The 15,422-nt window shown below is 36.9% G+C and overlaps 1 protein-coding gene across 2 annotated transcripts in view; it reads left to right on the forward strand.

Annotated features, from left to right (window-relative positions):
- Positions 1 to 1,018: 1,018 nt before the first annotated feature.
- TFEC (transcription factor EC) overlaps positions 1,019 to 15,422 on the forward strand; it is a 131,992-nt gene continuing 117,588 nt past the window's right edge. For both annotated transcript variants that reach the window (XM_090137337.1, XM_090137342.1), the window contains exon 1: positions 1,019 to 1,097. The gene's annotated coding sequence lies outside the window, so the exon portion shown is untranslated. The remainder of the gene's footprint in view (positions 1,098 to 15,422) is intronic.

Here is a 15,422-nt window from a genome sequence, read left to right on the forward strand (position 1 = left end):
GATTGCATCTTGAATTAGCTAAAGGGCATCTTAAAATTCTAAACAAAGGCAAAAAGGTCCTGAAAATTTTGTCTGGAAAAACATTTTGTATGGAAAATTTGAGCATGTCCCCAAAAAACAAATGTATGCATAATAACTTTGGAAAGGACTGGCTTGAACTCAGAAAAATGGTTTAGAAATTTCTGTAAACAGTAATTTTACAGTCAGAAATGCAATTTTCATGTACTGTGAATATAATATTAATGAAGAAATGAGATTTGACATACAAAGTTTCTTTCCTTAAAGCTGAATCTGTCAGAATAACATCTAACTCAGACAAAAAATAATTTAAACATGCATTTAAACAACACTTGAAATTAAAGTAAAACTCCAAACTGTTTTCAGAGCAGGGAATATGTTTTATATTGAGTTTATTAACAATGAAATGCCACATGTTACCAGGCATCACAACTATGGTTAAGTATACTCACAATTGCACTGAAAATTCCATAAAGTATTTTAGTCTGTAAAATATAATACAAACTGTGCACAGATTTACTGGAACACTTTGAATGGACAAGGAGATAAATTATGCACATAATTTAAGATAATGTTAAAATATTTGTACACACTAATTTTTTTTTCCTAAATGTAGTTGACTTTACAATGAAAATGTTCATCAGTTTAACTCTTTTCCATTTAATGTTTGGTGTTGAGTAGTATTGGTATTCATTAGTCTGAATGTGTATTTTATTTTTTATCATGTGCAATGTTGAACGCTGCTACTTTTCAGGGCCTCCTCACTAAAATTGTGATAGAAGAACAGCACTGTAGAAACACCTATTTTTTTATTTTTAAACAATATCCTGAAATTTCTCTGAGTGAGTGACAGTAGCCAAAATATTTATGCTTTTTCATTGGTCACAGCATAAGATTTCTGTTTAATAAATGGGAAATGGGTTTTCTGTGAAAAAGAGGAAGTGGCATTGGTTTATATAGCATGACCTTGTCTGAAGGGGGACACAATCCTATATAGAACTGAAGGAGAACATGCTCTGTGTCTGAAAAGCCAATACAGAAAATTCACAGCAAATCATGTGTCTGCAGCATTACTGAAGGTAACGTTTTTCAGAATATTTATTCAGCAAATAGAAAGCAGATGCTCCTGATTAAAATATAGGAAAAAAAAAGGAGGGAAACCTAACTTCACTGCAGCTAGCTGTGAGAACTAAGATATTTATGCATTTATACTATAGTGATGTCCCAAGATAATCTGAGCTGGCTGGGGGTCATTTTGTTGGACAAACAGGAAAATACCTTTCATTGCCATAAAATGCCTCGTATCATAGTTCAGAAGATTAATGAGATGACAAAACATGAGTGTTAAAGGGAGTGCGACATTGGTAACCAGGGTGTTATCTGTTTTATGAAAATGCCTTGAAATTCATTGTTATGTACTAAAACCTGCCTTTATTGTAGCACTGTTGTAGTTCACAAGGTGAGTGCTGAGTTGCTTAGAGAGAAGTCTGTCTTTTTGGCTGAGTCATATTCTTTGATGCACGCTGCCAAAAATCACTGTTGGAGCAGCGTGTGCAAGTGCAGCACTCATCAGTTGTTGGTGCTGGCTGATGCTCCGGTGTGAGTCAGCTTCTCATCTGTGCTCCAGCTGTGCAGCTGCGGAGGTGCTGGGAGAGGACAAGGGAAGAGCAGCAGGAGAAGGTGGTCCATCCCACAGCGAGGCTGTGGCAGCTGAGCTTTTCTGGCAGAAAGATTTTCAGCCATGTAAATTTCATTATGTGGAGGTGCAAGCAGTTTATTGGCCTTAATTGCAAGGTTGTTACTTTTTTTGTTGTTTTCGCTTTTGAAATCTGGTGTAGGGTTTGAAAAACAATGTAGAAACTGTTGTAAACTAAACAGTTTCACAGGCGTGTGGACTTTTTCACACTTACTTTTCACCTCTCAATTGCAAGATGTAAATATAATGGCGTTGGACATAAAGTTGCAACTTCATTGCTTACTTTGGTCAGAAATTGTGGAATGGCACAGTGACAAGTCCGGAAGTTTAGTTTCTAATTAGAATAGCTGTCCTGGGTATAAGGCAGCACAAAAGCTCTTTGACAGGCGGTTAGAGTATTCTCAAGCCAAGGAAAATGGAGTTAGGTGAAAGAGAGAGAAAGAAAAATATGTCAGTATGCTCTTTAAAATTTCTGACACCGCGGAGGTAATCATGTCCTGGTTTCTCCATCCGTTCTTTGGCTTTAAAGAAGAAAAAAAAAAACGAACACCTGGATGTCTTACTGGCATTTAAATTCTATGAATCTGATGGAAGCAAGAAGCCTGTGTGTGTGTTACAGTGTTTATAGAACTGAATGTCATATGAAATTAGACTTTTTTAGTTATTTATAACAGAATACTAGAGTTAGTGTCATAAATTTATTTTTTCTTTCAGCAATCACTTTCATTATATTTTCCAAGGCAGTTAACACATTTTCTTCGGCTAATAATTAGAATTATTAGAATTAATAGCAAGGTCTTGGCTTCCCAATTCCGAGATCATTATCTTTTCATGAGAGACGTGAGATTTAAAATAACGATTTTATTATTTTGCTCATATATATATATAAGCACTTATTTTGGTCCACTTACCCTTGAAAGAAAATTTATTCTAAAATAGGGTGTATTTATATTTACTTACATTATGAAAGAGCAATAAAGCTATAAAAAATAAAATGCCTAATATTAGAATATGTTTATACGTAACGCATGAGTGCTCCCACTGACATAGGGGGGAGCTACTCAAGAAGTAAAGCTCTATTAAGCATGAATAAAGGCATCAAAATCATGCCCTGAGTGGATGAAAAATATGTAGCGTCCTGTAAGTAATGGCTCTGTATATATGAAACAATCATTGTTCAGTTGTTCTATCAAGGTTTTTAGCAGCACAGAATGACAATACCGAAATCTCCCACATCTATATTTGGAACACACTTCCTCCTTTCAAATGTCACTACGCATTTTTAGATATAAAAAAAGGGGGATCTATATTCTTTCAACATATAGCTATGCTTCTCTTCCAGTTCCTTCTTTGCAAATGAGACTAGGAGTTTAGGAACAAGGGCTTGGCCTATGTAAAGGATAAGTCTGTGTTGCATCCAAGCCTTCTTGGCCTTCCCATAGAGGAGACAGCCATGGCTTTGGCAATGTGCACTGAGATTGTACTGTATGTGCTTGTTCTGCATGTGTTTACACTATGTGTGCTCTGTGTCCAGTGTCACCCTGTCTGTGATGTAGACTTCAGTGCCTGGAGCATAACCACATGTAGACAACATATGTGTCTTTGTGTACAATATACACATACATATCTACATATGTATGCAATGCTGGATGCTCAGCTCCCTATTGAAAGTAGATTTGAGTGAAAAGTATTACAAATCTTTGTCTCTTTCGACTTACTCTCAGTGATTAGGAAATTCCTCTTTATGGCCTAAGAGTAAAGGGGGACTGTGTATTTACCTGTCCACTTGGTACAAGAAGATGTTATGGTAAAAAATGGATACTAAAGAGCCAATTAAAAAAATATATATATTTGCCATATATATAAGAAGCTCTTAATTTCATGGATTTAAATTCTAAAATGATGTGCTTTTTTTTTTTTTTTTTTTTTTTTCCCTTACTCTAGACTAATTTCTTGTATCCTGACCACAATTTTTCTCAGTAGATTTTTCCATAAGATTGTCTCTGTGTCATGTCCAAATGACTCACAGGATCTTTGTTACCCTTTCCATCTAACTTCTGCTGTCTAACACAGAAAGTTTCTCAGTTTGCTCTACTTATCTGAGCACACGCTAAAAAATAGGATGTCAAGTTCTTAGTGACTAAGGCAGCGTGATGATAAGGAAATAAAAGCAGACGATAAAAAGGTGAAAGACACAATATCTGGCACTGATATCTAGAAAAAAAAGTGTTTATTAAATGCAAAGCTGCTGCCCGATGGACAGGTAAAAATAGTTACGCAATAAACTATGAACATTTACAGAAGACAGGTTTATCTTAAACATAATAGATTTTAATGTTACCATTTTATTTTGGTTTAACTTTCCACTGTTTGCCTAGATATAAATGTGGATGAAGTCATAAGTGTCACTTGCATGTCATACTAATTTTTAACAATACATGAGGGTCTTTTTATTCTTTATACTTTTATATACTTCTATTTTTTTGAATAGTTCTCAAAATTCTCAGAGTCTATTCACTAGGTTCTGAACACACTGCACGTGCCTCCCTTATCACCAGAGATTTTCAAAATGTGATTGGACAGTGTGCTGGATGATAATCCCACCTAGGCTCCCTTTTCGATGAAACGTTGGGCCTGATGATCTTCTGAGATCACTTCCATCTTTGGCTGATTGGAAATGTAGAAATCAATGCTGCTTTTTCCACACAGTGGATACTCTAACCCAAATAAAATGACAATTTGCCGATTGGATATCCTCATCTGAGCTCTTGATAGTAATTTAAATAATCCATGCCAGTTTTGTTCTATCATGAGAACTTAAGGTCAACACCTATGAGGTAATTTTTTTTTCTCAGTCTGTCACTCTCACATCATTCTACCATTTTATAAATAGCTATCTTGTTCTTGCTTAAGTACTCCCATTATCTTCTTATTTACTTATTTATATTTAATTTTAGTTACTTTGTTTATTTAATATATCCTTAGTTCACGTTTTAAGTTTGAAATTGATCCACTGTTATCTCCAGCTTGACTATCTGACCTATTTTTTCCTTCTAACCACAGTTACTGCTGCCACCTTTACATAGGAAAAAAAAAAAAAAAAAAACTTATTTTTCTGCTGAAAATAAGAGAAAATTCAGCTACTGACCTGTCAGAAATGACTAATTTTTCTCCCCTCTTAAATAAACCTGGTTTACTGCTATGATTCTTTTCTGTCTCTTCAATTGTCTTACGTGTTTCTGACACAGAATCAGAGAAAGGTGACAAAGATGGCTTTTTGTCATTTCTCCCTGCCTTGATGTTGACCCATTCATTGGAACCCATTTTTTGCAATTGCAGATATTTACCTATAGCAATCCTTTGATTTTTACTTTTCACATTCCCACTGTGTGAAGTTTTGGGAAAATGTGTATCTTAGCTCAAAAGATGTGAAGAATCCCCTGATGGAGGAAAAATCCCTTGCTGGAATGGCTGACCCAACTTAATGTCTCTTGAAACAGATCTGAGGATATGGTCCCACGTTTGCAAAATTTCATTTTCAGAGTATTATGTTAACAAAAACCGAAACCAAAGTGAGATCACTAATCTAAGACATTTGAGATATGAAGTCTCAGGAGTAAAAAATTGTGTATGTTATTTTTTTTGTGTGTAGGCACTTGAACGTCATGTGAGTGAGAATGACTCAGATCTGTCTTGAATTTCCTCAATTGAATGAAATACCATTGCATTTACCAGTAACAGGTGCCAGCCCCTTTTTGGTAAACCTAGCTTATTAATTTAATGTTGTTGGCATGTGATATTTTAAATTCTTGTCAGCAAATGTAGTCTGAAGCTGAATAGCATTGTTTGGAAGTCTGCAGACCTTGATACTTTGAATGATTGAAAGTAAAATAAGATAGTTATATTAAAAACTTGGTAGGCAGCATTTAAAAAGCACATACTATTTCTAATAATGAAAAATATTTGTCTAATGAAATTAAATATCCAGGAGCATTTCATGTTATAAACATAAACATAGGGTTCATAAATATATTTTATAGAAGATTTATAGTTAAATACTTATGTATATGCACTTCTATATAGAAAATAAATATAAATATGAAATAAATATAAACATAAATAGAAGTGATTTAGTGTGACAGATAATAATAAATGGATAACAGTAACATCTGAGTTTATGTCAGGACTTGTACACACTGCTTCTGAGAAGTGTCGTGTGGTCAGTGAAGGAACTTCCACCAGGGAAGCTTTTAAAATCTTACAGTATGAACACCCATAAGGAATGATATGGGTATCGTTTATCACAAAGTAGATCTGGGGAATAGATGAAAGGATTTCCTGATGGCCCTTCCAGATGTATTTTTCAGTGCTTTTGTAGGAGGAGGCCTCAGTGTTTTTTTGATGTATGCTGAAGTGTTGGAAAATGAATTGATCTGAAGATATCTTTAGGAAAGAAATAAAAAAGGACTCAGTGAATGCAAGAAAAACAGTAGAAGTCCAAATAAAGTGCAAAGTAAAAAAGGATTTAAAGGCTTCTTTAAATCTTCAAATAGATTTTTAAAGTATGATTTTTTTTTTTTTTTTAATTCCTAATAAACTGTCATCCTGCTTAGAATCTACTAGAGAAAATCTGGTAGTAATCACCAGATTTTGGAGCTTGGGCTCCTCAATGTATGGTTGGAAAAAATCAGCAGAGTAAAAGTAGCTGCTAAAGAAAGGATGTACTTCATGTGAATTCTAAATCTTGCTGGGAGTGTAACTCAATTTAGTGCTCTGTGAGTTCTACCAGATTCAGTTCTGCTGTTTTGTATTCCTGTACACTAATAATTCATGGGTCAAAATGATCCCTAAATTGGCTTCAATATATATGGATTATAAGGATTTGACTTTTTTTTTTTTTTTTTTTTTTTGGTGTGGTTTGAATACAGTGACATTCCTTAAAACTGATATTACCCCATGGCAACAGCAGTTTCCTTTAGGAGGTGCTTACTGGAGCACCTCTATGTTTCAAACTTATTTAGACATCAATGCTTACTCCCAGAAGATTATTTTTCTCAAGCACAGCTTGCTGTACCAGAAGTACTATCTTTCATTCATAAGGACAAATAGACCTATCTCTTTGCATCAATATTCACACTTTGCATAAGCCCCTTAGAAGAAGATTTCCATTTTTAATGGTTTTAATTAGCATTTATGAAAAGCTGTGGTTTCACATGATAGAAAGTGACAGATTAAATTTGTTAAGTGGATAATAATAAAATGTGAGTTGATTTGTTTCACGGGAGTTTAAAAGGCTTTTGCTCAACGGGGCCTCCATGCTAATTCATTAAGCATGCTTTCGACCTTATGGAGATTTTTTTTTTTTTTTTGATTTAATTAACACAGATCAAACTCCCAGGAGATTTCGCGTCCTCAACAACTGTGTGTGATAGAGACAGTAATTTAAAACCCATCTTTAGGTCTTTGTGTTCATTTACTTGAAAAAGGGATTAAAAATACTCTATGAAATCATTCTAACACTGTGGAGGCTAGTGAAGTTCTTTAGTGCAAGAGCTGAACACCACATTTGAAAAGATTGGAAGGGCTGTGGCTAAGACCAGGCTTCAGATAGACGTTTTTTTTCTTGGCTGCTGCAGTGGCCTCTAGTCCCTGCTACCAAAGGGACATTTGTACATTTTGTCCACTGACGTTTTAATCTACAATGTGTAAGTAGACCTCAGAGTAGAGTCCTAAGACCTTGATCCGATCCCAGTGTCCCATGGTGGTTCATCCATGGGGTATAGGGTCAAACTTGCTCTCTGTCCCAAAGACTGGCTCAATTGTAGCCTGGTTATAACACATGGAATGAAGAACTTGTGGTTTTGGAAATTGCGGGTTGTAGATTTCAGTCTCAGCAGACTGAGGAAGTCCCCAGGATCTAGTTCTTGGAGCCCACTGTGACTATCTCTTAATTTAAGAAGTTACTGTTAGACACTTCTTCAAATTTCTCTTTATCACTTTCATTGAAGTCAGTGATTCCTAAGCACATTAGATGTACCTTGACAATGCCTCACAAATCAGTTTCTTTCTATTTGCTTTTAATAATGTCATGACTGTACTGAGATATCCTTCTCCTACGCATATCTCAGAACGATTTGAAATTGGTATCAAAGAGAAATTTCCTTTTTTCCCCCTTGCCTGCAACCAAAAATTACAGAGAAAGTAATCACTGAGGAATACAACAGCAAAGAACATAATGCTGCAGAACGATATTCGGTAAATCTTATTAGAGTCATGGAAGGAGATCTCAACGAGATGTGCAATGTCCTTTTGTTCTGTACATTAAATTCTTATTATTCAGAGGAAATATCACTGAATCCTATATGAACTTTGTGTCATAATACATATAATATCAGAAAAGTATATTATTTTGAATCATGAGAGCAGTGAAGTCTCTAGACAGTACTAAAGACTCTAATTATTTGGGAAGTTGGAAGACTTTATAAACATAGTTCATGTTTATAGCTGAAACTGTCAAAAAACCCTCTATGTAAGATTCTGTACGGGACAAAACATGACAAAAAATATTTAGACTCTTATTTGCCTTTCCATTTTTATCTCAATTATATATGCCTTTTAAGGATGAGAAACTGTAAAGAAAGACCAATTACTCCCCCCCAGTGTCTGGGTCTGGTAAGATATTCTGTGAGTCTCCTGTAAGAAAAGGCTAGGTCTTCTTAGGCCTGTGAGCAACTACATGTCATTTACATGCACAAAGAAGAACTCATGCTGATAGTTACTGATGCAGTACCCTGGAGGTATGCATCTATGTCTTTGTGTGATTAACTATAAACTCATTTTAGATATCTGGCTACTGGTCTGTAAATGGCATCTTGAATTATGGTAATTTGGATGTTCTTTTTGAGAGTGCAGTTTAGTATTTTCTTCATTTTTTGTGCAGAGAAGTTGGGAGATGGTGAAGGTTCTTGGGAGTAATATATCCCCTTCTTCAAGATATGCCATAATTTGCAGAAGCAGGCAACACTAACCTTTTCCAGGAGAAAGGTCTGTATTATGTTTCCAGTCCATTTTTTTTGGCTCTGTGGATCAACTGCCTGGCAAGCTTTATATATCGTAAGAATTCCTCTTTCTTGAGGCTCCTCATGGAGCATCTGTAATGTCCAGAAATGCTAGAGAGTGGAGGAATGGAACAGCTGTTTGGGAGAAAGCTTTTGGTAAGTGGGACAGAAATTCATCCTATCTGATTTTCTTCAAACTACTGTTTAGTGTAAAGTTGTTTTCTAAACTTCTTTAAGAGAGAGAGAGAGGAGGGAAGTAGTAGAAAAACTCCATTCAATGTGAGTAATGTTATCCCCTGAAGTTTGAAAACAGAGATGAAATGAATAATTTTTCTATTTCTCCATTAAGGAGCCTAGATGGCGAGCTTAGACCACACATGAACTTTCAGCAAGATGAATGAAGTCTGGAAAAAGATGAGAAGAATAAATCAAATCTGTAGAAGAGTATAATGACTGAGCTTATACAGTGTTGTGGTTTAACCCGGCAGGTAGCTAAGCACCAGTGTCATTTGCTCACTCTTCCCTTCTCAGTGGGGAGAGGGAAAGAAATGGAGAAAAAGAAGGTAGAACTTGTGAGTTGAGATAAAACTACTTACTAAGATAGAGAAAAGGAAAAGAATTATGACAATATATATGTACATATATACAAATGTATATAACAATGCACAAGCAATTGCTCACAAGCTCCCAACCAATGCTAGCCAGCCCCCTGAGCAGTGGAAAAGAATGAGATGGACTCCTGCCTCCTTCAAAATTTCTTCTGCATGATGTCATATGGTATGGATAGCCCTTTGGCTATTTTAAGTCAGCTGTCCCAATTCTGTTCACTCCCAGCTTCTTGGACCTTTTGCTACAAATGGCTTTGGCTCTGTACAGCACTCCTTAGCAGGAGCTATAGATGCTGGTGTTTTATCAGTGGTGTTTTTCTCCTAGAACCAATAACATAGCATCACATCGGACACTCTGAGGAAAACAATTTAATCCCTGCTGAAACTGAGACATGCAGTCAAAAAACTTTTCCTGATTTATGGCATAAGGACACTTGAGCAATGGAGAAAGAACATGTTTCACTAATGGGGACAGAACAAAGAAGAGAAGATAGGAATCCGGAGGGAAATATTTGTGAGTGCAGCATAAGGCAAAAGTAAAAGCTGAGGTTTTTACCTTGTCAACCATAACTCTGGGGTATCAAAGGGGAGTTCCACTCCAGAGGAACCTCGGAGGACCTTAGACAGTCTGCAGACAGGAAAGAATAGAAGAAAACATATGATCTGATATATTTGGTGATATTTCCCCTGCTTGAAGTCTGCAGAAGGGGAACCCCCAGAGAGCTTTAGTCAGCCCACCACGTGAACTTTGAGGAGGAAATGTTCTTTTAAATTGTCAAACACTTCTTGTGAACAAGTTACATTCTGAGCACTCTGAACATTATTTCTGCTGTAGAAAAGTGAGAAATTTTGCACTGTATTGATTCAGATACTCCATACCAACTGTGGAAAAATTCTGCCCAGTCAATCACAGACTTCCTCATCTCTCAGTTTTGAATGTATTAGTATCTTTTTTATTAATTTGAGGCTACTAAGTAGATAAAAATGAAGCTCTGCACACAACTCAGGGAAACCTTAATTGTTTGGTAAGCTATTCTGAAAGCTTGTCAGTTATTATAAGACCAAATAAGCATGTAAAACATGACAGATACTGGCTACCAGAAGCTGATTCACTCCTACAGAGTTTGGGTGGTTGAGAATTCTCTCTGCTTTGCAGATGGGAGTACACAGACAGACAGTTCTTTAGGGACTTGAAGGTGAGACAGGAAGCCTGCAGTACAACTGCGCTGTCACTGCGTGACTTCTGGCCTAGTGACCTACCCACATATTACTGTTTGTTTGGCTTAATATGCTTCAGGCCTATGTGAAGAAGTACTGAAGTAGTTCAGCTTTCCCTTTTCTTGAATCCATATTGCCTTTCACGAGGCGATGCATCTAATCAGTTTCATGTAGTAGGGGATGATGTGTACTGCTCCAGCTAGCTGAATTATAGAAGGACTAAACCAGGGATCATCTGATCTATGCTTAGAAAGGATAGCTACTTATTTTCAAGACATTTTCAAGAAGCTTTAAGATGTTCTTTGAATTATCTGACTAAGCAAAAGACTGAGGCAGCACACTGCTGTGCACGGAGGAAACTGCCCTGCATGGTGGGACAGGGTAAGCAGAGCCAGAAATAACTTCTCACAAACTTTGCATGGTTGTTCTGCTCTCATCTCCTCAGTGGCCTCCCGAAGCCCCCATCACTGATCCAACAAGAGACCAGAGCCTGGCCCACACCGAGAAGGAGCACGGAGGGGCTACAGCCTCTAGGTGGCTCAGCTTAAGCCCTCCTGTCCCAGTCTGGCCTGACCACAGAATGGCAGCCTTATATCAGCTCTGGGGTTGCTCTGAGCCAAACACGTGCAGCAGCCTCCAAAGCACTGAAGACTTCCCCCCAGAGCTCACCTTGGTTTTGCCTGATGGCCCCTGTGCAACATGCTGGCAAAGGGACTGGGTCTGTAAGTGGAAAGGTGTGGAAATGTTTTAAGACTAAGAAAATTCAGGCAGATTCCTGAGGGAGCTGTAACAAACCCTGGGTGAAATCTGCCACAAATGACAGCAATTGAGAACTTCTCAAGGGGCTCACGCTCAGCTCCCGCTGATACATACAGGTACCAGAAAGCTGCTACAATAGGGTTGATGAAGATTTTCCCTGACAGAGGGGAATCCCTTAATTGCTCAAATGTTAAAGAAGAGAAAGCAAACAGCAGAAAGTTTTGAAGATATTTGACAATTTTTTTTTTCCCTACATCACTTTTGATTGCTTGCTTTCTGCTCAGTTTGGCTACAGAGGAAATTATTTTGAGAGGAACAAGATGAAAATTAGACACTTCATTTGCCTTCAACAAATAAACTCCCCACAAAACTTCCAAGATTTCTGTCATAATGAAACTGGAAAAGGCTCTCAGCACACTTCTTAGCTAGCTCGCTTTTAAGACTATTTTTCCACTGTAAAATGATTCAGAGTGTTACAGTCACAGATAAGCAAGTAATGTTTTACTTGACTTCTGGAAACTGAAATAAGCAAGTATAAAATGCCTGGCAACAAGAGCATCAGGCTTTGTTTCACTGTTTCTTACATCTCTTCTTCACAAATATTGGCTGAATTGGGCTTTTTGTTGTCAGAGCAATTCCCGGTAGCCCTGCTGACCTACCATGAAACCACTGGAGGTTGTGGAACCCCAGTCAGTGTGTACCATTGTTCCAAGAATGTGTGATAGCTACAGAGTAAAAGGTCACTCAGAGTACTTGCTTTGTTTTTCTCGCTGGGACAGGAACTGCTCATCTACACAGCACTGATTTTTTACCCGATGCCTTGAGAGTCAGAAGCATGCTGCTAGAGTGTTTCCAGTTGGAGACTCACTACTGCCTTTTAGAAATCCTTTTTGCATCTCTGAAAACAGCTTTTACTGTGACAGCTCCTACAGCTGGATACATTCTAAAAAGCTAAGAACCTAAAGCTCTCAAGCTCTGAAGCTTTAAGTTTTCACGCAGCACAGCAAAGCTTACAGCATTTTCAGAAAAGCCAAAGTTTTGCAAGATTAGTTCTAGCTCAGCTTACCTGCTTTAAGAGTCCAATATGACAGCTTTGTTTCCAGCTGCCTGTGTTTTGTCACAGAGGCCCTTCTGGGGAGGTGGGAAAGGCTTAAAATGGTATTTCTGATCATTCCAGATTTTACTCTCATTTTAGTTCTAAAGTTCCATTAAAGCTCAAATTAAGCAAGGCTCCTGCTGTCAGCCCAGCCAACTGTGAATGGGTCTGTGCAACTACTACACATCCTTTGAAAGTATAGAATAGTGGAAAAAAAACTGCTAAGGATTCCCTTTTGATATATAAGATTTTTTACTGCAAAGATGTTCGTTTGTTTTAGGGCTTTAATTGCTTAAATATTTTCAGAGAAGAAAGCATACATGAGTCTTAATTGCTTCCTAAATTGGAAAGCTGCTGTATCTGAAGTAGAGAATTAAATTATTGTGCTCTTCTTGAGGACCTGTGTCTTGCTAATCTTCTAGATGAAATGAACTCTGGAGTGAAAGTCATTAATCATGATATCTTAATAACACACACTTCAAACGAAGGATCTAGCCTAACAGATTAAAGATACCGTGAAAGCAGAGCGTAGCGTGACATGCTGAGGACATCTAGTGGACAAAAAGTAAAATAATAAAAATACACAGCAGGAGCGTTGCCTGCTCCTTTAAGGCAAAACCAAAATCAGGGTTCAGAATTTAGCAAGAGTTCCACCTATTCAAACCCCGAAGTACATGTTTCTGGACAAGATAATACTATTTTATTTTCGTAGATGAGACACTATTCATTTGTACTTGCCTTTAAATAATACATTATTTTCATTTAATTTTGGATGTGGCAGTTTATTTTACGTTTCCATATACTTTCCACACATAGTTGTATTTATTTGCCAAATACATTATTTACATTCACTTCAAAACCCGTTTTTTCAATAATGCAAGGGTAATACTTACCAAATCATGCTTGCCAGCCAGTTTAATAATTCTGATGACCTTTGGGAAGATGTTAGAAGTGGTACGTATAGGTATCTCAAATTTAACTTTTATTAATCACAGATTTGGAATTGCTTTTATATGATCTTATAAAATATCTTGGTTTTGGAACTGCATTGTCATATTAGAGAGCAAAGCAGTTTTTTTTGACTGCTCTCACCACAGTATCGATCACCAGCTTGAATTCTGAACCCTGTAATGAATAATCTGAACTCTCCAGAAGCTTAAATAAGACTGGTATAATTTCAGGCTGTTAAGTGATGGAGTCTGCAAGTTTTAGAAACTGCCTAGAAGCTGTTACCACAACCAAACTGCCCAGGGAGCTGCCATGTGTTGATGGAGGAGACAGTCATTTTGAAATAACACAAAATAACCTCTGTCAGCATCGATAAAGGAGGAATTAGAAAGTTCAAAATTCACTCCTCTGTTTCTGGTTTGCTTTGGTGTTGTGTTGGCATGCCTGCAGTTGCAGGTTAGCCTTTCTGGTCCTGCCACTCCTAGTGACAACTTAGAGTCAACCTGGATCAGGAGCTCACAATATGGAAAGTTTAGGTTTACCCAGAAGGTCACACTAAAGTCAGGTGGTTTGTTTTCAAAAGCAGAAATTGGGTTCGTGCATAGAAAATTACAATTATTTTAGACTTTGTTTCAGGGGGTCTCTTATTACTGTTACTTGATAAATGTTGATAAAGATCTTTATACAGTATGATAGATGATTTAATAGTTATTCAGCCGTCAATATAATGTTTACAAAATAATATATTAAAAAATTACTGACTTGTCATTATGATTAGAGACAGAACAATTCTTCCCATCCATCTCACTTTACTTACATTCCCAGCTTACTTACAAGCAAATCCATGCAGTCATATAATTATATAAATTAATATAATAAAAATAAAATAAAAAGATGCAGTCATGTAATACATCAGATCACCCCTTATGAAAGAGTATTTGGATGAGCTGCCAAAGTTACAGAGATCCACATTGTCCTGAGCAATGCTTCAGACTAGAAAGCATGAGAGGGCATGTGTTAAGATACAGTGCTAGCCTGTGGCTACATGAAGCAATGTTGGAGACCTGCAAGGAAGTGGAGCACCACTGATACGCCTTGATTCACATTTCTGTTGGTGAAAGACAGTTATATTTTTGAGCAAAGAGCAGCAGAGTTTTAAAGAGGGTAATGAGGTTGGATCTTTAAAGTAGCAGAGAGAGGCAGCTTCTGTAACTACAATCTTAAGGAAGAGCTGGGTTACTTTGGGTCTGAAGGTTGAAGGTACTGAGTTCTGATGCAAGATCCATGAATAAAGAGACTCAATATACGACTAAAATTTACAAGTATTGGAATCTGTGGGACTGTGATATATTGTTTCCTTATGGAATTTTCCTCAGAACTCTTCCATTATGCATACTGAATTTTATAAGGCAGATAGGAAAGTAAAGCTTCTTCTGAGGAAGAATCAGTAGTGAAAATCTTACAGTTATTTAAGTAAAACTTTAAGCTGAAAAAACTGTAAGATTTGCTAAAATTACACATGGATTTTCCGGCCCTGCTATTCTGTTTGTCAAACTTATTCCTAAAACTCCCCAGTGAAGTTTTTGAAACAATCTATTGAAATACATGCCTTATAAAGTTCTTACTGGTAGCAAACCTTAATCCTTTTTGTCAAATCTGCAACGAGTATGAAGAATAGCAGGTGTTATACTACCTGTAAAACCCTTTCATGTATGGCAACAATATCCCTCAATTTCCTCAAAATGATTTTTTTACTTCTTTATTTTTATTTTTTTTTAAAGACAGAATAATCTTTTAACATTTCCTTGCAGGCCATATTTTCTAAATCTCTTACATTCTTGTTATCCTCTGAGTTATCTCCCAAAGCAGCAGTTATCTTTGTAATACATGGTAGTGCTCAAAAGCGTACAAGGCACTGTAGGTTATATCTCTCCTATGCTGAACAACTCTTGTGTCTTGTAGATGATGGCCCTCCAAACACCTTCTGGAATGCCCTTTTTAATCCTGTCACATTCTTGACT

This window comes from Phasianus colchicus, chromosome 1, assembly GCF_987193195.1.
Source record: "Phasianus colchicus chromosome 1, bPhaCol1.hap1.1, whole genome shotgun sequence".
NCBI lineage: Eukaryota > Metazoa > Chordata > Aves > Galliformes > Phasianidae > Phasianus > Phasianus colchicus.